Raw genomic sequence first — 22,712 nt, forward strand, 5'->3', positions numbered from 1 at the left:
AATCTAAGTAACATATGCTGGAGGCCTAATGTTGCCAGATTAATAGCTCTGAAGAATTTTTAAATACTATCTATGACAATTTCTTAACTCAAAGAATTGCATCCAATACTGGGAAATTTTACATTAGACTTTGTCTTGATAAAGGAATTGATCACAAAACTAAATATTAATAAACATAGATGTGAATGATGAAGACATGATTGCATTTGTTAGGTACAAAATAAAGTTGAAACCAAAACTAAATTAAGTGAACAGAGAGAAGGTTAAGGGTGTGTGATTACAGTCTATATGTATCTATTGGAGAACAAATATTTAATAAGGGGGCTCTTCAATCTAATTGAGGAAGGTGTCCCATGATCTAACAGCTGGGAGCTGAAGCAAGATACATTCAGACTGTAAAGGACACACATTTTTGACAGTGAGGGTAACTAATCATTGGAATAATGTATCAAATGTCATGGTGTATTCTCCAACTCTGCTATTTCTTAAACAAAAATTAATTCTAGGAAGTCTTATGGCCTGTATTATGCAGGAAGTCAGATGAGATGATTACAATAGATCCCTCTGGCCTTGGAATCTATGTACATTTCAAACAGATGCTGCCCACAAATGCCAAAACCAGATTTCCCTAAAGTCCATATGAGCCTATATATGAGCTCTGTCTTTTGGACACTCCAGAAGGACAAACATATCTTCTTTGCCCGTGAAAGCTCATGCCCCAAAATATCTGTTAGTCTGTAAGGTACCACAAGACTACCTCTCTGATACATATTGACCATGTTATTTATTATTATAAATTTTACTTGTACCATTCAGGAACCCCCAACACAGACCAGGACCCTATTGTGCTAGGCACTGTACAAATAAAACAAAAAGATTCCGCCCCAAAGAGCTCACATTCATAGAATCAAAGAATCATAGGGCTGGAAGGGACCTCAAGAGGTCATCCAGTCCAGCCCCCTGCTTCAAGCAGGATCAACCCCCACTAAGTCATCCCAGCCAGGATCTTGTCAAGCCATGACTTAAAAACCTCAAGGGATGGAGAATCCACCACCTCTCTAAGCAACACATTCCAACGCTTCACCGCCCCCTTGGTGAACTAGTTTTTCCTAATATCTAACCTATATCTCTCCTTCTTTAACTTCAGGCCATTACCCATTACTACACATTCTATTTTCTGTGTGTCATTACAAAGACCAAGGGAGTCTAGGTGAATGCCTCCTTCAAGTACAGTGCTGTCTGCTATTGCTGATCAGCATATAAATTCTGGCCATGCAGTCACCTTTCCTTCACTTTGAGATAGCTGTTGGGAAGTCCCTGAAGGGGGACCAGATGAGGGAACTGACAGACAGCATGAAGAGCAGCACAAAACAGTGCTACACAAAGACAGTGGGTGGGGCATTACCACAAAAATGACTTAGTAAAATGATGCCAATCGTAAAAGCATGACCCTGTCTCTTGTAGGACTAGTGAAAACTGAAAAAATATAACAATGGAAGACCCAGGTCACAGAGCATGCTGGGTCTGAGTGACATATTCACAGAACCCACTTTTCCTACAGTCTCCCACTATAGGAAGCGTCTTACATCTGATGTGTCTTAATGCTACTTAAGCTGTACTTGGCTCAACAGTTCACTAATGTTATTTCTGTGTTGCCAGAGACACCCACCAAAGCAGCCAGAACACCCTTTGATGCTTTGGCTACCAGAAGCAGCAGCACAAGCATGACGATTGTTATGGCTGAGATCAGATTAGTTCCTGAACAATGTTTGCAAACTCCTTATTCTGGGGGTGGGAAAGGGGAGGCTGCTCTTCTCTAATATAAATTCCAACTAAACCCAATCCATTTGATGTAAATTTGCCAATGAACAGTTCAAGTAATTTACAAGTCCCTCCTTGGGATTATATATTTGGGGCATCTGTTTATTTTTTATTACTTCTGGCCTTGGCTTCAATGCTCCTTCACAGATCAAATAACTGCTTCCCCTATTTGCTAAATCAAACAGCTGGTTATTACTCACCAAGCTCCTAGTATAATCACCAGGGGAAGAATTATAAATAAATGTGTACAAGCAAACAGATGCTGTCATTTTAAAAATCAATCCATCTAGTAAAAATGTCCCACTTAGGACTTAACTACTGAATTGCTGAGCATGTGTTGAAGTTATTTTAATAAAATCCAAAACCAATGGCAGAGGTTTCTTGATTAATTCAAATTAGTAAATGAGGAAAGAGTGTTATAAAGGAAAAGATGGTTGCAAATGAGTCAAATCCTGAGGGTGCTGGACATCTGCTATTACCAATGAAACCAATGATGCAGCACCTTCCTCAGATATTTGGTCCAATATACCCCGTTTTTTACAGCTGACGAGCAATGTAACATAACCAGGACACCCAATCTTTGGCTCCCAGGAATCACTGTTTGAACAAGAGAAACTGAAACCAGGGTATGTTTACCATCTATTTAATTTCTTCTTTTTCAGCCCATTACTCCTTCTTTTAAAAAAGAAATATTTTGCACACAAATTACAGTGCACGTGAAAAATGAAATCCTGGGAGAATGAATGTCCTCTATCTGCAGATCTAGTAAAGTACAGGCAGCAGTAGTGGAAGATTCCTCAGCCTGACTCCCTGATCAATTTCTGCTCTGTTTTGCAAGCACTACTTCCTAGGTTAGGAGGGCAAGTCAGCCTCTATGACTGATCAAAACCCTGACTCCTCTGTTGAAAATTGTAGTAGCACTTGTGGCAATGGCACTGCTGCAAGAAACTGAGTGTCCCACAATTCATTTCCACAGCCCACCAAGCAATCCTCAAATGGTTGTTCACTGGTAACATGGGCTGAATTGGCATCAGTGACATATGTGAAAAACTCGAGATCAGAGATTCTCAACTTATAGGTTGGGACCCAAACATGGGTCATGATTAGATTTGTTAAGGGTCACCAGCAGCTTGGAGTTGCATGTGGATCTTAAAGAAGCCATTTGCAGCTCCTTCGAGCTGCCACATCCACCAGCTCTATCAACAGAGAAGCAATTACACATCACAAAGACAGCATCACCACCTTTGATATTTCTAGCCATCCCAGGCAAGCAACTTAATAGAGTCTTGCAGTAATAATTCCCTCACCCACCCTTCCCTGTGTTGTCCCCCCTTCTGTTGTATGTAGCTGATTTGTCAGTTTTCATTTGTTTGTACCTCCCCCAGCCTCTGAGAGTGACTCACCCAGCCCCTCCAGCCTGAGTGTGACTCTCACCAGCCCCTCCGGCCTCTGAGTGTGACCCTCCTAGACCCCCCAGCCCAAGTGTGAACTCCCAGCCTTTGTGTGACTCCCCCCAGCCTCTGAGTGTGACCTCCCAGCCTTTGTGTGACTCTCCAGACCCCCAATCCCGCCAGCCTCTCCAGCCTCTGAGTGTGGGGTTTAAGCTGGGGAAGTAGCAGGGGAGCAGTTTGGGGATGAGGGTCTTTACCCCCACCACAACTCAGATCAACTATAATAATAAACTGAAATAAATAGTGTTATTTTATTATTATTAATGTATTTTCCCTTTTTCTATGAAAAAACTCCTATGAATATATAAACATGAGGGGGCACAATTTTATATTCTTGCCTCAGGTACAAAATTAGCTAGTTACCGCACTGCTCCTCTTCCCTCCTCTCCCCCCATTTTTCAATTGCCTTGGGTCACCACGTCTTCCTGAACAGTCAAAATGGGTCCCTGTATGGAAAAGATTGGGAACCACTGCTCCAGATAAGAATTCATTCTCATGGATCCACTACAAGATGCCCGCAATATAGCTAACAGTTGGATAGGGCAAACATTGCAATTCACTATCAGATTATAAGGCTTTATGACTCAGCAGTCACAAATACATTTGCGTCCACCAATGTCACTTTCAACCAGCTTATTAGCTGTAGGACAAGACTGCAAGCTGTTAATAATGTTACTTCTAAACCAAGGAGCAAATACGTTAGACCAAATCAAAACATATGCCTAAAAATCTGCTTTAATAATATTTAACTGAAAAAGACTTAGTCAAGTACATTGATATGTCAGGATATTTCACTATTCAACTCATTGTGCCACAATATAACCATTTACTATCAGTAAATCCCCATCCAATGTACATCCACTGTGGCATAGTACATACTTACCCTTTTTCTCATTGATACCCATTGCATCAATACTTTAATCAAAGTTTACATCTGCGCCTAACTGGCTCTTCACTTACAGAACTTCTCAGCTTCTCCAATGTTTTCACTCCACAATAGTCTTCTACAGACTGTGTACAAAATGTGGTATTTGCCAATCAGAAATAAAAAATCCAAATCTCTGTAATCTGCAATTTGTGGAGAGATTTCTGAGAATATTTAAATTTTGGGATACAATACTGAATGAGAATGAGGGTTACTTTTTTCACCATTTCAAGGGATTTAAAGGTTCATCTGAATGGCAAGACCAATCAGAAAAAGCATCAAAGTTAAGTTTGCAAAATTTGTGTACGTTGGCATTATCAAACATTGATAAATAGGGGTTACAAGAGAAGTGTTCATTTCCAAGCATCAGCACACACTTAACATTCACTGACTGAGAATGATCAGCCAAGTTCTAGAACCTAGATAAATGGGCCAGGATAAGAACAGCAAAAGCTCCAATCATGACAGAGAAAGGGATAGAGAAAACCAAGAATGGACCACCAGAACAAGCAACTGAACCAAATCTACAGCATAATGAAAACAGATCGACTTTGCATTCAATTTTACAGATGGATAGAAAGGCAGTTAAGGTAGAGCAGGAGGGTGAGTGATTGACGGGAAAGCTGGCTCGCAAGTAAGCAAAGAGAATAAAACAAGAAGGTGATTCTAAAGAGTTGTTGGGGCATAGCATTTTAATGAAAAATTTGTGATGGCATGAGCTTGTTGACAAAGAGAATGAGGGATCTTTTTCTGGGTTCATTCCTAGTACTACCTGATGGCCATACCTATAAATAAAGTATGTTGTTCAACTGTTAAGAAGAAAGGGATTAGCATGTAAGCAGAGGCATGCAACTCAGGATTTGGGTCCCCTTTATCAACCTGGGATTGCTCCTACTTGACAGGGGTATTTATTTATATAAATAAGGCTATGGTTACATCATCAAGTTTTGCCAACAAAACTCGTGGAGTGTGCACACACAAAATGCATTTTACCTACATTATCTGTACAAAACACAGAACTTCTGCTGGCAGATTCTGTCAACAAAAAAGCTGTGTGGACACTCTGAGGAGTGCCCTCTCTCAATGGACAGGGCATCCACCACAATGAGCAGTCCTCTCTGCTGTGCTTCTGGGTACCTCTTTTGTTGAGAGAGCAGCCGGGTAGTCCAGCTGTTTTGTCGACAGAACTGAGCACTCTCCTGATTGGCTTTTGTGTGTGGCCATACTCTGTCAACAGAAGTTTTGTTGGAAAAATTCTCCCAACAGTGACTTCTGTTGACAGAGTGCCCTAGTGTAATTGTAGCCTTCGACTTTTATACTGGTACATCCCCCATGTTAATTAGATTAGCATAGTAAGGTTCCTGGTAGACTTTGCATCATTGCTGCATGAGACAGTCTACAATTCAAAAATATCTAAGCCTTTCAGCACTCAAAATATTCACCCATTTTCAAAATACAAAGCCACCTTCCTTATATCATCTTTCTATCCCATCACTACTAATCACGTTATCAATTACCCCTTAGCCTTCTCTTTGTAACTGATATAAGTTGATCTCCTTGAGTCAATCACTGTATTAAGGCATGTTTTCCAATCCTTTAATTACTAGTGTTCCTTGAACACTCTCTAATGTATTAACATTGTTCTTCAACCATGGACACTACAACTAGACACAGTATTCCGTGTTGCAGCAGTTCCAAACAGAGGTAATATACACTTATCCCTCATTAAACAAGTACTTCATTTACGAGTACTCGCATAAATGAGGGACATATATACCTCCCTTAGTCCACTCGATGAGTCAACTCCCCCAGCTAATATCAGCATAACCCCCTCACTGCAGCTCCAACCCCCTGTAGTCTGACCCCTCACCAGCCCTGTAGCCCCAACCCACTGCAGCCTCATCCCTCCTCTGCTAGCCCCGCAGCCAGACCCCCCCATGCCAGCCCTGCGCCCTGCACCAAGGAAGCCTGAAAGCTCCACGGCCCTGCAGCCTGACCTCCCCTCCCCAACCTTGCAGCTCCAAACAGCAGCAGCCAGACCCCCTGCACCCCCCACAGTCCCACAGCCTGATCCTCGTGGCCCCAAACTGTGGCAGACTAATGCCCCTGCTGGCCCTGTGGCCTGACCCCCCTGCCACCTGTACCCCCCACAGCCTGACAGCCCCATGACCCTGCAGCCCCAAAGCACAGCAGCCTGACCCCTCTGCTGCCTGGACTCCCCCATGGCCCCGCAGCCTGACTATCCCACTGCCAGACCCCCCCCCAGCCACCTGTGCACCCCATCAGCCTCAAACCATGCCAGCCTGACCCCCACCCCCCCAGACCCAACCCACCACCAGATTTTAACCCACCCTCCTGCTCACAGCCCCAAACTACCCCCAGTCTTTAACCCTCCCCAACCCAAGGTTCACTTACCTTTCAAAAGCAGCATCACTTGCTGCCCCTTCTTCCCCGAGTTGGAAGCCCTAGGAACCAATCAGAAACTTTTACATGTAATTTAATAGGAATTTAGTATCCCTCTTACAAGTTTTTGCCTACAAGCAGAAAGTTGGGAACCAATTGTGCTCGTATAGCAAGGGATGAGTGTAATCTACTTGTGCTCGACAGTCTCTTGTTTATGCATGACAAGATCACATTAGCTCTTTCTGACACAGCATCACACTGAGTTCATGTTTTGCTGACTATCCACAATGATCTCCAGACTTTTTCAGGCCACTGCTTTACATGGTAGAGATACCCCTCCTCCGCATCCTGTAAAGATGGCCTACAGTCTCTGTCATTAGTGGGTTATACTTTGCATATGGATGTATATGTAGCTTATGTGTAGTTAAGGCTTCCTTACCGGTTCCTTTATTTCTCTCTCCAGATGTTCATTTCCTTTTACTTTACTCAAATAGGCCAGTTCTGTGCATGTTGAATTTTAAGAGAATATAATCAAAGATTCTGGAAGTAACAGAATGCATCATGAAAATCTAGTCTGAAAAGTTCGCATAAAATTAATGCAAGAATATGTCTGGTAATCACCATATTAGCTAGAAAGCTGAAGGAAATAAAAAGAGCAAGAGGCATTAAAAGAAAAAAACATACCCGGCATCCCTTGAAATGCTAAAAGTCCTCTATGAACATCACATGCTTGTCTTATGCCTGAAAGCCCTAGTGAGGATCCAGGAAGATGCTCAGTAGATTAAATATTGTATATTATGCCACTTTCAAGTTCCTGTATGTGTCTCTGTCTCTCACATGCAACATCACGATTCACAATTCTCTCAGAAATTTTCCTCAGCATCTTCGGATTCTGTTTAAGTGACAAACGAATAAGAGGAAGGATCATACTTAGAACAAATTGTACTAGATGATGTAGCTATCTCAAAGAAAACAAAATGAGGCAGATGAATCCCAATCCTATGCTCTACCACAACTAGTGTCTCTATCTCTGTATTCTTATATTCTGAACAGATTTCTTCAGCATATACTCTTGGAGCTACACTACAGACTGGGCCATTTTTAACCAGTTAAATCCAGTTCCATTGCAACCCCCCACAATCCAATACTCGCTGAATGTCATTGACTGTTTTATGCAGTACCAAGTTGTGCTCATGCCAAACATGTCAAATGTTGACATTCATTTCAGTTTCCATACTATACATACAACCAAAAGGGATTCTTTCAATCATATTAACACATCTTGTTGCAGTTGCTGGTGTCCCAAACAGTCACTGAGCTGAAATCAACATGAACTGTGATCTAGGGATTCTAGTTAGAAATATAGTTGAATGTTATTTTGCTACTGTACCAACAAGACATGCTACTATGTCTGAGTCAGTCCTCTATATATTTCTCTTCAGATGGATTTAAAGAGATTAATCATGGAAAACTGTAAATCTGCTCTTTAATATGTGCTGTAATTCATGTCTCTACTACTTAAAATACAAAGATCCTGCTTCCTATGCAGTGTACCGTTTTTGAGCATTGCCACATTTTAGAGATAGATGCTGAATACAGCCTATGTAGCAAACCCTTGGTTTTCAAAAGAGCTGTGTATAGACTGCAATAAATGTAAAGTAAAAATATTGTTTTCTAACCCATTTCCTATATATGGATTATGATACCAAAAAATATACAGATTCCATACCTATTTCAATGGAACATGCTTCAGAGAGTTGTCCAATGGAGCACAAATGCCTGTGAGTAGAAGGAAGATAGGGAACCATGTGACAGGAACTCAGATCCCATTGGCTGATCTTCCCAGTAGATCTTGTGGAATCCAATACCTCTGCCCATTCTTTATAGAAGCAAAAGGGGCGCAGAAAACTCTTTCAGAGATCTTGATAGACTGTTCCTCTTTTTCTGATCCATCTCCAGGTTCTCCTATGGCAGGATGAGACCCAAACATTGGTAAAAGGTTCAAGCCAGTTATATATTTTTTCAGATTCAGCTTTTCAGGAAGAAGACCGAACAGCCCATTGTCACTAAATCATAGTTTTGTGTTCAGTATCCCTCTACAAACCCCTTTATGCTGTGTTTGTAAAAACCAAAGGCCAATTTTTCAGCTTTCAGAAACAGAATGCACATATAAGTGGTGTGTTTAAAAACAAATAGTTCTAGGCACAATTTATCATTAAAACTTAATTTTACCTAAAAATAAATGAAAATAATATTTATTATTTTAACCAATCTTAATTGATAAGTTGTTTTTCATACTAAGTTGAACCTTTTAAAAGTAATTTGTAAAGGACTGTGTAACACTTCTAATTAGGGCTGTCGAGAAATTAAAATTTAATGGCACAATTCATCAAGCTGCTAAACAATACTAGAATACCATTTTTTAAAATATTTTGTAGGTTTGCTACATTTTCAAATATATTGTTTTCAATTGCAACCCAATATAAAGTGTACAGTGCTCACTTTATTCTTTATTACAAATACTTGCTCTGTAAAAGAGTATTTTTCAATTCACCCAACATTCATGCTGAAGTGCAATCTCTTTATCATGAAACTTGAACTTAGAAATGTAGAATTATGTATAAAAAATAAAACAATGTAAAACTTTAGACCCTACAAGCCCATTCACTCCTAGTTCTTATTCATCAGTTGCTCAATCAAGTTTAGGTACAATTTGCAGAAGGTAATGCTGCTCACTTATTATTTACAATATCATCTAGCTGCACCCTGGAACTACGAAGGGCGCAATCCATAGTCTACGTAGACTGAAGGATGCCTACCACTGTAACCTAGCTGCAGAAAAGGACCAGCAGATTACAATGTATGAGAAACTGGCTATGAGCCAACAGTGTCCTCTTGTAGCCAAGAAGGCTAACAGCATACTAGGATGCATGTCATCAGATCTATGGTTGTGATTATTCCTCTTTATTCAGCAGTGGCAAGGCCATATCTGGAGTACTGCATTCAATTCTGGGGCCCACCATTCAAAAAGCATGTGGACACACCGGACAGAATCCAGCAGGAGGATGGAGCATATTACTTATAGGGAAATGCTGAGGGATTTGGACTTATTTGGTCTACAGAAGAGACAGCGAGGGGGGAATCTGATAACAGCCTTCAACTACCTGAAGGTGAATTCCAAAAAGGATAGATATAGGCTGTTTTAAATGGTGACCGGTGATAGAATGAGGAGCAATGGTCTCCAATTGCAGTGACGGAGGTCTAGGTTGGATTTAACTACTTCACTAGAAGAGTGGTGATGCTCTGGAATTGGTTACCTCGGGAAATGGCAGCTAGAGGTCTTATAGTCCCAGCTGATGTAGTTGGGATTGGTCCTGCTTTTACCAAAGAGTTAGACTTGATGACCTCCTGAGGTTTCTTCCAACCCCATGATTCTAAGCGATACTTCTAAAGGAATTACATGCCTAAAAATGAAATAATCTGCACACATTTTTAAGTTCTGCATATTTTGTCAAAACACCACAACATAATCACACCATTTCAAAAACTTGTCAGCAAATAATTGAAAATGCATTACCAAATTGCAAATGGTGTGATTATATTGTTGTTGTACATGTGTTATTTTGACAATTAAAATATGTAGACATTTGCAGAATTTTTATTTTTTTCAGTGTAGAATTCTCTCAAGAGATCCACAGTTCTGTGTGGTGCAAATTGTGTGCGGGCAGTTTGGCAAGTCTGGGTGCAGAGATGAAATCAGTGCATGGGGGCTCGATGTAGGAGTCTTGGTGCTGGGGGAATAGGACTCCGGAAAGAATGGGCGAGGTTGAAGATGGTTAGGGCTCAGTTAGAGGGAACTGGGACTTGGTCAGATGAGGGTTCAGTAGGGGGGTCAATGAGGCTGGCATCCAAATGTGAGGTGCTCCTGATTCAGGGTGTGAGGCTTGACAAGGTGGAAGTTTAGAAGTTCATGGGGAGCATTCTGGGTAAAAGACAAGCACTGATACTGAAGGAACACACAGAAAAGTTCCAGGGCAGAGGTCACTGTAGAGCGAGCTACTTCCTGTCTCCCCAATCCCCATGCATCCAGACCACCCCATCCCTCCCAGCCCATCCCCCCCTCCCCCCTCACACTTCCTGCAGCCAGGGGAAGATTCTGGGCCTTCGCATGACCCAGCCATAGCTCTCCCATCCAAGTAAGGGGCAACTTTATCTCCCTCTTCCCTCCCCAGAGGGGACTAACAGCCTTGAGTAGCCAAGGCATCCCAGACTCACTTCCCCCCAGTGATTTACTTTTTCCCCTGGCTGCCTGAACAGACAGGTCTGAGTCGCCAGGAGAGGTGAGTGAGTTCATGCTAATGCATCTTTTCTTTTTTCTGCAGAGAGGCATTTTTCTGCTGTACTGCAGATGTCCACAATTTCCCTAGCAGTAAAGTGAGAACAGGTGTTTGCAGTTAGCATCAGAAGATATTTATGTGCCAGATGCACTAAAGCAGTTCTCAAGCTTCATTGCACTGCAAACCCCTCCTGACAATAAAAATTACTACATGGGGACTGAAGGTTGAACCCTTGAGTCCCACTGCTTTGGGTAGTAGCCAAAGCCTGATCCTCCCTGCTGCGGATGGCAGGGCTAAAGCTTAAGCCACAGAGTTTCAGCAGCAGACAGCAAGCCTATAACCTGGGCCTCGCTGCCCAGGGCTGAAGCTCTTGGGCTTTGGGTGTGGGGTTCAGGCTTGAGCCCTGGGTCCCAAATGGTCTTTGCCAGCACCGGAGACCAAATTAAAATGGAGTCATGGCCCACAGTTTGAGAACCACTGAGGTAAAAATGAATGTGTCCTCATTCTTCAACCACCATTTCAGAGAACATGCATACATGCTGATGACGAGTTCTGCTCAATAACAATCCAAACCAAAACAAAGGGATGCATGTCTTTTTCCATAATCTGAGTCAGATGCCATCAGCACAAGGCTGATACCTTTTTCAGTGGCTCACGTTCTGTAGTTCCTGCATAAGCGTTACTTTTTTTAAGACTTCTGAAAGCCTGGCCCAGACCTCATCCCACTCAGATTTTGGAATGCACTTTAGATTTTTTAAATGTTGGATGGAGTGCAATAGCCAGTTCCTGAAATCTCACATAGGTACTTTCTTTTTGGTTTTTGTTAAAATGGTCTTAAAACAAACATGTTCTAGGTCATCAGCAGAGACTGATATAACATGAAATACATGCGTAAAACAGAACAGAAGATAATACAATTCTCCCCCAAGCAGTACAACCATAAATTTAACTAATGCATTTTTTTAAATGGGCATCAGCAGTGAAATGTCCTCTGGAACAGTGGCCAAAGCAAGAATAGGCATACTAATGTTTAACATATCTGGCATGTAAATATCTTGTAACAACAGCTACAAAATTGCCATGCAAATGCCTGTTCTCGCTTTCAGGTGATATTGCAAATAAGAAGCAGGCAGTATTCACCCACACAAATCTAAACTAAATTTGTTTGTTTTAGTACTTGGCTGAACAAGGTGGAGGACTGAGTGGATTTGTCAACTCTACAGCTTTACACTGCTGACCTCAAAAAATAAAACAAATGTAAAAAAAATCTTCATTTTAAAGTTGATTTCGCAATAAATTGCACTACAGTACTTATATAATATGAAATGAAAAAGACTATCTTTTACCATGTCAATGCTTCCTAATAAAAGTAAGTGATCACTGTATGTTTTGTATTTTGTGTTCTAATAGAAATCTTGCAGTATCTTCTTATCAATAAACTGGGCAAATACAACTTACATGGGGCTACTATAAGGTGCATGCATAACTGGCTGGATAACCATTCTCAGAGAATAGTTATTAATAGCTCACAATCATGCTAGAAGGGCATAACAAGTGGGGTTCCACAGGGGTCTATTTTGGGACCAGTTCTGTTCAATATCTTTCATGGAGTGCAAGAACTACAAAACGATTGCCCTAACAAGTCATCTAGGCAAGGTGCTGATGATGATACTGATGGAGACTGAGAACGCAGATAGGACATCTAGTGGATGAGCACATGGGATTCAGGAAAAACAGAAGTACCATACAACAGACATCGTCAATAAGATTGATAGCAGAGATAGCTCAACAAAAGAACAAGAACATCTACAATTGCTTCACTGATTTTCAGAAGGCATTTGACAGTATAGATCAGAAAGTGACTTGAGTGGTGTTGGAGTCGTATGGAGTGGATAGCAGACTGATACAGTTGTTGAACGATAACAACAGTGGGGAGACAGCGGTAAGAATGTGCAGAGTTGGGAAGTTGGTTTAGAACAAGCAGAGGTAGACAAGACGACATCATAATGCCGACTATCTTCATCATGCGCCTACAGAGAGCGATGGACAAGATCAAGGAAGAAGTAGAAGGGACATCTGTGCATGGGATGAGAATCAGCAACTTGGGTTTCATGGATGACATAGGTATCATTGAAGAAGATGAAGAGAAGCTGGTGAGAATGGAACACATGCTACACAAGAAAGGGAAGTGGTACGGACTGATTATGAACATTGATAAAACAAATGGTATTTGGAGAAAAGGAAATAGGAAGATCGGTGTAGATGGGATCGAAATAGAATGTGGAGAAGCTCATGTATCTGGGGAGCAATAACTTTTGATCTAGACTGTAAGAAGAAAATAGCGACTAGAATAGCAAAAGCAAGAGTGACTTTGAAGGCAACAGATAAGATCTAGAAAAGCAAAGCGCTTATCTTAGGAATGAAGCTGAGCGTCTTGAAAATGTGTCTATTCAGCAACATGTTGTACAGATGTGAGACATGGCTGACAATAAAAGATTCAAAGAGAAGGATATTGGCATTCAAGAGGAGTTGTTATAGAAAGATCCTGAGAATAGGATGGATGCAGAAGGTTACTAACGAGTAATTACATAGGAAGATAAAACCAAAAAAGAGAACCTACTACAGAAGGATATACAACTGAAATTACAGCTATTTTGACATACCTGCAAAATGAATGATCAACGAAAAAAAAATCAAGAACCTGATATTCAGCATAATGGAAGGTTCAAATAGGAAATGCAAACCCCACAGGGAATGGGTAGATGATATAGTAGATTGCTGCAGAGCTAGTCCACAGAAACTAAGCCACTCCGCACTGGACAGGGAAAGATGGAAGGAATTAGTGAGAGTGGCATTGGACACCAACAGGTGCTGAGCCCATGGTTGATGATGATGGAGACTATGCTAAGTAAATTTGCAGATGATATCAAGCTGGGAGGAGTTACAACTGCTTTGAAAGACAGGGTTATAATTCAAAATGACCTGGACAAACTGGAGAAATGGTCTGAGGTAAACAGGATGAAGTTTAATAAGGATAAACGCAAAGTACTTCATTTAGGAAGGAATAATCAGTTTCAAACACACAAAATGGTAACCAACTGTCTAGCAAGGAGTACTGCAGAAAGGGATCCAGGGATCATAGTGGACCACAAGCTAAACATGAGTCAACACTGTGATGCTGCTGCAAAAAAAGGTAAACGTGATTCTGATGTGTTAACAGGAGTCATTCTTTCACTCTACTCTGTTCTGATTAGGCCTCAACTGGAGTATGGTATCCGGTTTTGGGCACCACATTTCAAATAAGATGTCGAGAAATCGGAGAAGGTCCAGAGAAGAACAAGAATGATTAACAGTCTAGACAACATGAGCTATGAGGAAAGAGTGAAAGAACTGGGCTTGTTTAGTTTAGAAAAGAGAAGACTAAGAGGGGATATGACAGAGGTTTTCTACTACCTAAAAGAGTGCTACGAACAGGGAGAAAAATTGTTCTTTTTAGCCTCTGAGGCTATGACAAGAAGCAAGGGGCTTAAACTGCAGCAAGGGAGGTTTGGACATCAGGAAAAATGTCCCATCAGGGTAGTTAAACATAGGAATAAATTGCCTAGAGAGGTTGTGGAATCTGCATAACTGGAGATATTTAAGAATAGACAGACATCTGTGAAGGATGGTTGAGATCAGTGGTCAGCAACCTGCAGCTCCAAGCACTGCTGCCACGGATTCCTCTTGCCGCTCCAAGCCCTACCACCACCCACCCAACTGCAATGATAGCGGGGAAGGAGGTGCAGCTCTCGCTGAGGAAGCAATGACAAGGCAAGGAACTGGGGGGGGGGTGTTGCCAGGCTGGGTTAAAATGTGTCCCCAACACATCCCAAACTTCCCTACCCACTGCTCCAGATATGACAATGCACCAGGTATTCTAGTATTTAACAGTGCAATAATTCATAAGCATTATTTTGAGTTAATTTTCAGATTTGATTATGATTAAGTGACAGCTCTACTTCTAACAGAACTGAGCACCATCCTTCTCGTAGCCACCTTTCCAAAGCTGAAGGCTGTGCTAATGTCTCCCCAGTGTTCTGCCAACACCTCTCCAAAGACCACATTTCTAACCCTCTCATTCCCACTGCTCTCCTTTCGCCCTGCTCCAACCTGCCCCCACCCTTACTGATGCACATCCCAGCCAGAGCACCCCGTGTCAACCCCGACATGGGCAGCCCACCCCCGGAAGACCTGTCGCTGACCCAGACACTTGGCGACACAGCCCCAGGCTCCCTGCTGGCTGGCCAGCCAGCCCGCCCTGGTTTCTAGCCAGGGCCTGCTGGAACCCACACCGCTTGCCTTTCCCACCACCCCGCCGAGCACATCTGCGGGCCCTATGGACCCGGCCCAGTGCAGCGCTCGGCTCCGCTCCGCACTCACCCCGCAGCACATCCACTGCCCCTATGAACCCCGCCCCACCCAGCACATCCACTACCCTATGGAGACTGCCCGGCGCAGGTCTCCGCCCCGCCCTCACTCCGCAGCACATCCACTGCCCTATGGACCCTGCCCTAAACAGGGTTCCGCCCCGCCCTCACCCCCCCCAGCACATCCACTGCCCTATGGACCCCACCCTGCGCAGCGCTCCGCCCCACCCTCACCCCCCCCAGCACATCCACTGCCCTATGGACCCTGCCCTGCGCAGCGCTCCGCCCCACCCTGACCCCCACCACATCCACTGCCCTATGGACCCCGCCCTGCGCAGCGCTCCGCCCCACCCTCACCCCCCCCCAGCACATCCACTGCCCTATGGACCCCGCCCTGCACAGCGCTCCACCCCGCCCTCACCCCCCCCAGCACATCCACTGCCCTATGGACCCCGCCCTGCGCAGTGCTCCGCCCCGCCCTCACCCCCCCCCCCAGCACATCCACTGCCCTATGGACCCCGCCCTGCGCAGCGCTCCACCCCGCCCTCACCACCCCCAGCACATCCACTGCCCTATGGACCCCGCCCTGCGCAGCGCTCCACCCTGCCCTCACCCCCCCCAGCACATCCACTGCCCTATGGACCCCGCCCTGTGCAGCGCTCCACCCCGCCCTCACCCCCCCCCAGCACATCCACTGCCCTATGGACCCCGCCCTGCGCAGCGCTCCACCCCGCCCTCACCCCCCCCACCACATCCACTGCCCTATGGACCCCGCCCTGCGCAGCGCTCCGCCCCACCCTCACCCCCCCCCAGCACATCCACTGCCCTATGGACCCCGCCCTGCGCAGCGCTCCACCCCGCCCTCACCACCCCCAGCACATCCACTGCCCTATGGACCCCGCCCTACGCAGCGCTCCACCCTGCCCTCACCCCCCCAGCACATCCACTGCCCTATGGACCCCGCCCTGCGCAGCGCTCCACCCTGCCCTCACCCCCCCCAGCACATCCACTGCCCTATGGACCCCGCCCTGCACAGTGCTCCACCCCGCCCTCACCCCACCCCAGCACATCCACTGCCCTATGGACCCCGCCCTGCGCAGCGCTCCACCCCGCCCTCACCCCCCCCACCACATCCACTGCCCTATGGACCCCGCCCTGCGCAGCGCTCCAGCCCGCCCTCACCCCCCCCACCACATCCACTGCCCTATGGACCCCGCCCTGCGCAGCGCTCCGCCCCACCCTCACCCCCCCCCAGCACATCCACTGCCCTATGGACCCCGCCCTGCGCAGCGCTCCACCCCGCCCTCACCCCCCCCAGCACATCCACTGCCCTATGGACCCCGCCCTGCGCAGCGCTCCACCCCGCCCTCACCCCCACCCCAGCACATCCACTGCCCTATGGACCACGCCCTGCGCAGCGCTCCGCCCCACCCTCACCCCCTCCCAGCACATCCACTGCCCTATGGACCCCGCCCTGCGCAGCGCTCCGCCCCGCCCTCACCCCCCCCAGCACATCCACTGCCCTATGGACCCCGCCCTGCGCAGCGCTCCGCCCCGCCCTCACCCCCCCCCAGCACATCCACTGCCCTATGGACCCCGCCCTGCGCAGCGCTCCGCCCCGCCCTCACCCCCCCCCCAGCACATCCACTGCCCTATGGACCCCGCCCTGCGCAGCGCTCCGCCCCACCCTCACCCCCCCAGCACATCCACTGCCCTATGGACCCCGCCCTGCGCAGCGCTCCGCCCCGCCCTCACCCCCCCCCAGCACATCCACTGCCCTATGGACCCCCCCCTGCACAGCGCTCCGCCCCACCCTCACCCCCCCAGCACATCCACTGCCCTATGGACCCCGCCCTGCGCAGTGCTCCGCCCCGCCCTCATCCCCCCCAGCACATCCACTGCCCTATGGACCCCGCCCTGCACAGCGCTCCACCCCGCCCTCACCCCCCCCCAGCACATCCACTGCCCTATGGACCCCGCCCTGCGCAGCGCTCCGCCCCGCCCTCATCCCCCCCAGCACATCCACTGCCCTATGGACCCCGCCCTGCGCAGCGCTCCACCCCGCCCTCACCCCCCCCCCCAGCACATCCACTGCCCTATGGACTCCACCCTGCGCAGCGCTCCGCCCCACCCTCACCCCCCCCCAGCACATCCACTGCCTCATGGACCCCGCCCTGCGCAGCGCTCCGCCCCGCCCTCACCCCCCCACCACATCCACTGCCCTATGGACCCCGCCCTGCGCAGCGCTCCACCCTGCCCTCACCCCCCCCCAGCACATCCACTGCCCTATGGACCCCGCCCTGCGCAGCGCTCCACCCCGTCCTCACCCCCACCACATCCACTGTCCTATGGACCCCGCCCTGCGCAGCGCTCCGCCCCGCCCTCACCCCCCCCAGCACATCCACTGCCCTATGGACCCCGCCCTGCGCAGCGCTCCACCCCGCCCTCACCCCCCCCAGCACATCCACTGCCCTATGGACCCCGCCCTGCGCAGCGCTCCACCCCGCCCTCACCCCCCCCCAGCACATCCACTACCCTATGGACCCCGCCCTGCGCAGCGCTCCACCCCGCCCTCACCCCCACCACATCCACTGCCCTATGGACCCCGCCCTGCGCAGCGCTCCGCCCCGCCCTCACACCCCCCAGCACATCCACTGCCCTATGGACCCCGCCCTGCGCAGCGCTCCGCTCCGCCCCGCCCTCACCCCCCCCAGCACATCCACTGCCCTATGGACCCCGCCCTGCACAGCGCTCCGCCCCGCCCTCACCCCCCCCAGCACATCCACTGCCGTATGGACCCCGCCCTGCGCAGCGCTCCGCCCCGCCCTCACCCCCCCCAGCACATCCACTGCCCTATGGACCCCGCCCTGCGCAGCACTCCGCCCCACCCTCACCCCCCCCCAGCACATCCACTGCCCTATGGACCCCGCCCTGCGCAGCGCTCCGCCCCGCCCTCACCCCCCCCAGCACATCCACTGCCCTATGGACCCCGCCCTGCGCAGCGCTCCGCCCTGCCCTCACCCCCCACCCCCAGCACAGCCACTGCCCTATGGACCCCGCCCTGCGCGGCGCTCCACCCCGCCCTCACCCCCCCCCCCAGCACATCCACTGCCCTATGGACCCCGCCCTGCGCAGCGCTCCACCCCACCCTCACCCCCCCCAGCACATCCACTGCCGTATGGACCCCGCCCTGCGCAGCGCTCCACCCCACCCTCACCCCCCCCAGCACATCCACTGCCCTATGGACCCCGCCCTGCGCAGCGCTCCGCCCCACCCTCACCCCCCCCAGCACATCCACTGCCCTATGGACCCCGCCCTGCGCAGCGCTCCGCCCCGCCCTCACCCGCCCCAGCACATCCACTGCCCTATGGACCCCGCCCTGCGCAGCGCTCCGCCCCGCCCTCACCCGCCCCAGCACATCCACTGCCCTATGGACCCCGCCCTGTGCAGCGCTCCACCCTGCCCTCACACCCCCCAGCACATCCACTGCCCTATGGACCCCACCCTGCGCAGCGCTCCGCCCCGCCCTCACCCCCCCCAGCACATCCACTGCCCTATGGACCCCGCCCTGCGCAGCGCTCCGCCCCGCCCTCACCCCCCCCAGCACATCCACTGCCCTATGGACCCCGCCCTGCGCAGCCCTCCACCCCGCCCTCACCCCCACCACATCCACTGCCCTATGGACCCCGCCCTGTGCAGCGCTCCGCCCCACCCTCACCCCCCCAGCACATCCACTGCCCTATGGACCCCGCCCTGCGCAGCCCTCCACCCCACCCTCACCCCCCCCAGCACATCCACTGCCCTATGGACCCCGCCCTGCGCAGCCCTCCACCCCACCCTCACCCCCCCCAGCACATCCACTGCCCTATGGACCCCGCCCTGCGCAGCGCTCCGCCCCACCCTCACCCCCCCAGCACATCCACTGCCCTATGGACCCCGCCCTGCGCAGCCCTCCACCCCACCCTCACCCCCCCAGCACATCCACTGCCCTATGGACCCCGCCCTGCGCAGCCCTCCACCCCACCCTCACCCCCCCCAGCACATCCACTGCCCTATGGACCCCGCCCTGGGCAGCGCTCCGCCCCGCCCTCACCCCCCCCAGCACATCCACTGCCCTATGGACCCCGCCCTGCGCAGCGCTCCACCCCGCCCTCACCCCCCCCCAGCACATCCACTGCCCTATGGACCCCGCCCTGCGCAGCCCTCCACCCCACCCTCACCCCCCCCCAGCACATCCACTGCCCTATGGACCCCGCCCTGGGCAGCGCTCCGCCCCGCCCTCACCCCCCCCAGCACATCCACTGCCCTATGGACCCCGCCCTGCGCAGCCCTCCACCCCACCCTCACCCCCCCAGCACATCCACTGCCCTATGGACCCCGCCCTGTGCAGCGCTCCGCCCCGCCCTCACACCCCCCCCAGCACATCCACTGCCCTATGGACCCCACCCTGCGCAGCGCTCCACCCCGCCCTCACCCCCCCCCAGCACATCCACTGCCCTATGGACCCCGCCCTGTGCAGCGCTCCGCCCCGCCCTCACCCCCCCAGCACATCCACTGCCCTATGGACCCCACCCTGCACAGCGCTCCGCCCCGCCCTCACCCCCACCACATCCACTGCCCTATGGACCCCGCCCTGTGCAGCGCTCCGCCCCGCCCTCACCCCCCCCAGCACACCCACTGCCCTATGGACCCCGCCCTGTGCAGCCCTCCACCCCACCCTCACCCCCCCAGCACATCCACTGCCCTATGGACCCCGCCCTGCGCAGCGCTCCGCCCCGCCCTCACCCCCCCCAGCACATCCACTGCCCTATGGACCCCGCCCTGCGCAGCGCTCCACCCCGCCCTCATCCCCCCCAGCACATCCACTGCCCTATGGACCCCGCCCTGCGCAGCGCTCCACCCCGCCCTCACCCCCACCACATCCACTGCCCTATGGACCCCGCCCTGCGCAGCGCTCCACCCCACCCTCACCCCCCCCAGCACATCCACTGCCCTATGGACCCCGCCCTGCGCAGCGCTCCGCCCCGCCCTCACCCCCCCCAGCACATCCACTGCCCTATGGACCCCGCCCTGCGCAGCCCTCCACCCCACCCTCACCCCCCCAGCACATCCACTGCCCTATGGACCCCGCCCTGTGCAGCGCTCCGCCCCGCCCTCACCCCCCCCCCAGCACATCCACTGCCCTATGGACCCCACCCTGCGCAGCGCTCCACCCCGCCCTCACCCCCCCCCAGCACATCCACTGCCCTATGGACCCCGCCCTGTGCAGCGCTCCGCCCCGCCCTCACCCCCCCCAGCACATCCACTGCCCTATGGACCCCACCCTGCACAGCGCTCCGCCCCGCCCTCACCCCCACCACATCCACTGCCCTATGGACCCCGCCCTGTGCAGCGCTCCGCCCCGCCCTCACCCCCCCCAGCACACCCACTGCCCTATGGACCCCGCCCTGTGCAGCCCTCCACCCCACCCTCACCCCCCCAGCACATCCACTGCCCTATGGACCCCGCCCTGCGCAGCGCTCCGCCCTGCCCTCACCCCCCCCCAGCACATCCACTGCCCTATGGACCCCGCCCTGCGCAGCGCTCCACCCCGCCCTCACCCCCCCCAGCACATCCACTGCCCTATGGACCCCGCCCTGCGCAGCGCTCCACCCCGCCCTCATCCCCACCACATCCACTGCCCTATGGACCCCGCCCTGCGCAGCGCTCCGCCCCGCCCTCACCCCCTCCCAGCACATCCACTGCCCTATGGACCCCGCCCTGCGCAGCGCTCCGCCCCGCCCTCACCCCCCCCCAGCACATCCACTGCCCTATGGACCCCGCCCTGCGCAGCGCTCCGCCCCGCCCTCACCCCCCCCCAGCACATCCACTGCCCTATGGACCCCGCCCTGCGCAGCGCTCCGCCCCGCCCTCACCCCCCCCAGCACATCCACTGCCCTATGGACCCCGCCCTGCGCAGCGCTCCGCCCCACCCTCACCACCACCACATCCACTGCCCTATGGACCCCGCCCTGCGCAGCGCTCCGCCCCACCCTCACCCCCAGCACATCCACTGCCCTATGGACCCCGCCCTGCGCAGCGCTCCGCCCCACCCTCACCACCACCACATCCACTGCCCTATGGACCCCGCCCTGCGCAGCGCTCCGCCCCACCCTCACCCCCAGCACATCCACTGCCCTATGGACCCCGCCCTGCGCAGCGCTCCGCCCCACCCTCACCCCCAGCACATCCACTGCCCTATGGACCCCGCCCTGCGCAGCGCTCCACCCCACCCTCACCCCCACCACATCCACTGCCCTATGGACCCCGCCCTGCGCAGCGCTCCACCCCGCCCTCACCCCCCCCAGCACATCCACTGCCCTATGGACCCCGCCCTGCGCAGCGCTCCACCCCGCCCTCACCCCCCCCAGCACATCCACTGCCCTATGGACCCCGCCCTGCGCAGCGCTCCGCCCCGCCCTCACCCCCCCCCAGCACATCCACTGCCCTATGGACCCCGCCCTGCGCAGCGCTCCACCCCGCCCTCACCCCCCCCAGCACATCCACTGCCCTATGGACCCCGCCCTGTGCAGCGCTCCGCCCCACCCTCACCACCACCACATCCACTGCCCTATGGACCCCGCCCTGTGCAGCGCTCCGCCCCACCCTCACCACCACCACATCCACTGCCCTATGGACCCCGCCCTGCGCAGCGCTCCACCCCGCCCTCACCCCCCCCAGCACATCCACTGCCCTATGGACCCCGCCCTGCGCAGCGCTCCGCCCCGCCCTCACCCCCCCCCAGCACATCCACTGCCCTATGGACCCCGCCCTGCGCAGCGCTCCACCCCGCCCTCACCCCCCCAGCACATCCACTGCCCTATGGACCCCGCCCTGCGCAGCGCTCCACCCCGCCCTCACCCCCCCAGCACATCCACTGCCCTATGGACCCCGCCCTGCGCAGCGCTCCGCCCCACCCCCCCCCCAGCACATCCACTGCCCTATGGACCCCGCCCCGCTCCACCCCTCAACCCGCTCCGCACTCGGGTTCCCGGACGTGGCGCCCCGGGGGCCGTTGGGACGGGACTGACTGTCCCCTCGGTGGTCCCCGCGGCTGGCGGCGCAGCGCGCAGGTCCCTTCCCCGAGCCGCGCGGGCCGGGCACCGTGTCCGCCCGACGCCTCCCCGCCGCTGTCCCGGACTCCGGCGCCGGGGCGGTGGCTGCCGGGTCCTTCCCGGCTCGCCGGGGCTTGGCGGAGCCGCCCCTCCCCCACCTACGTGTCCTTCGCTCCCACAGCCCCGCCCCGAGCTTGGACCGACGCGCGGTCGGTGGGTGGAGCCAGTGACAGGCCGCAGGGGCGGAGCCACGGCCGTGCCGCGCTCGCGCGGGT

General features: G+C 52.4%; 1 long non-coding RNA gene across 3 annotated transcripts; it reads right to left on the reverse strand.

Moving 5' to 3' along the window:
* Nucleotides 1-3,562: 3,562 nt before the first annotated feature.
* On the reverse strand, nt 3,563-22,631 carry LOC142021660 (uncharacterized). 3 transcript variants are annotated; one of them, XR_012647735.1, is made up of 6 exons: nt 22,366-22,631; nt 8,330-8,565; nt 7,285-7,492; nt 7,040-7,140; nt 6,613-6,662; nt 3,563-3,718 (listed from the first exon to the last, which is right to left on the reverse strand). It is a non-coding gene; the product is annotated as an uncharacterized LOC142021660 (long non-coding RNA). The 3 variants fall into 3 exon arrangements; XR_012647737.1 differs by lacking the exons at nt 3,563-3,718; nt 6,613-6,662 and having other exon boundaries at nt 6,679-7,140; XR_012647736.1 differs by lacking the exons at nt 3,563-3,718; nt 6,613-6,662 and having other exon boundaries at nt 6,679-7,492.
* Nucleotides 22,632-22,712: the final 81 nt, after the last annotated feature.

This window comes from Carettochelys insculpta, chromosome 16 (genome assembly GCF_033958435.1).
Source record: "Carettochelys insculpta isolate YL-2023 chromosome 16, ASM3395843v1, whole genome shotgun sequence".
Classification (NCBI taxonomy): domain Eukaryota; kingdom Metazoa; phylum Chordata; order Testudines; family Carettochelyidae; genus Carettochelys; species Carettochelys insculpta.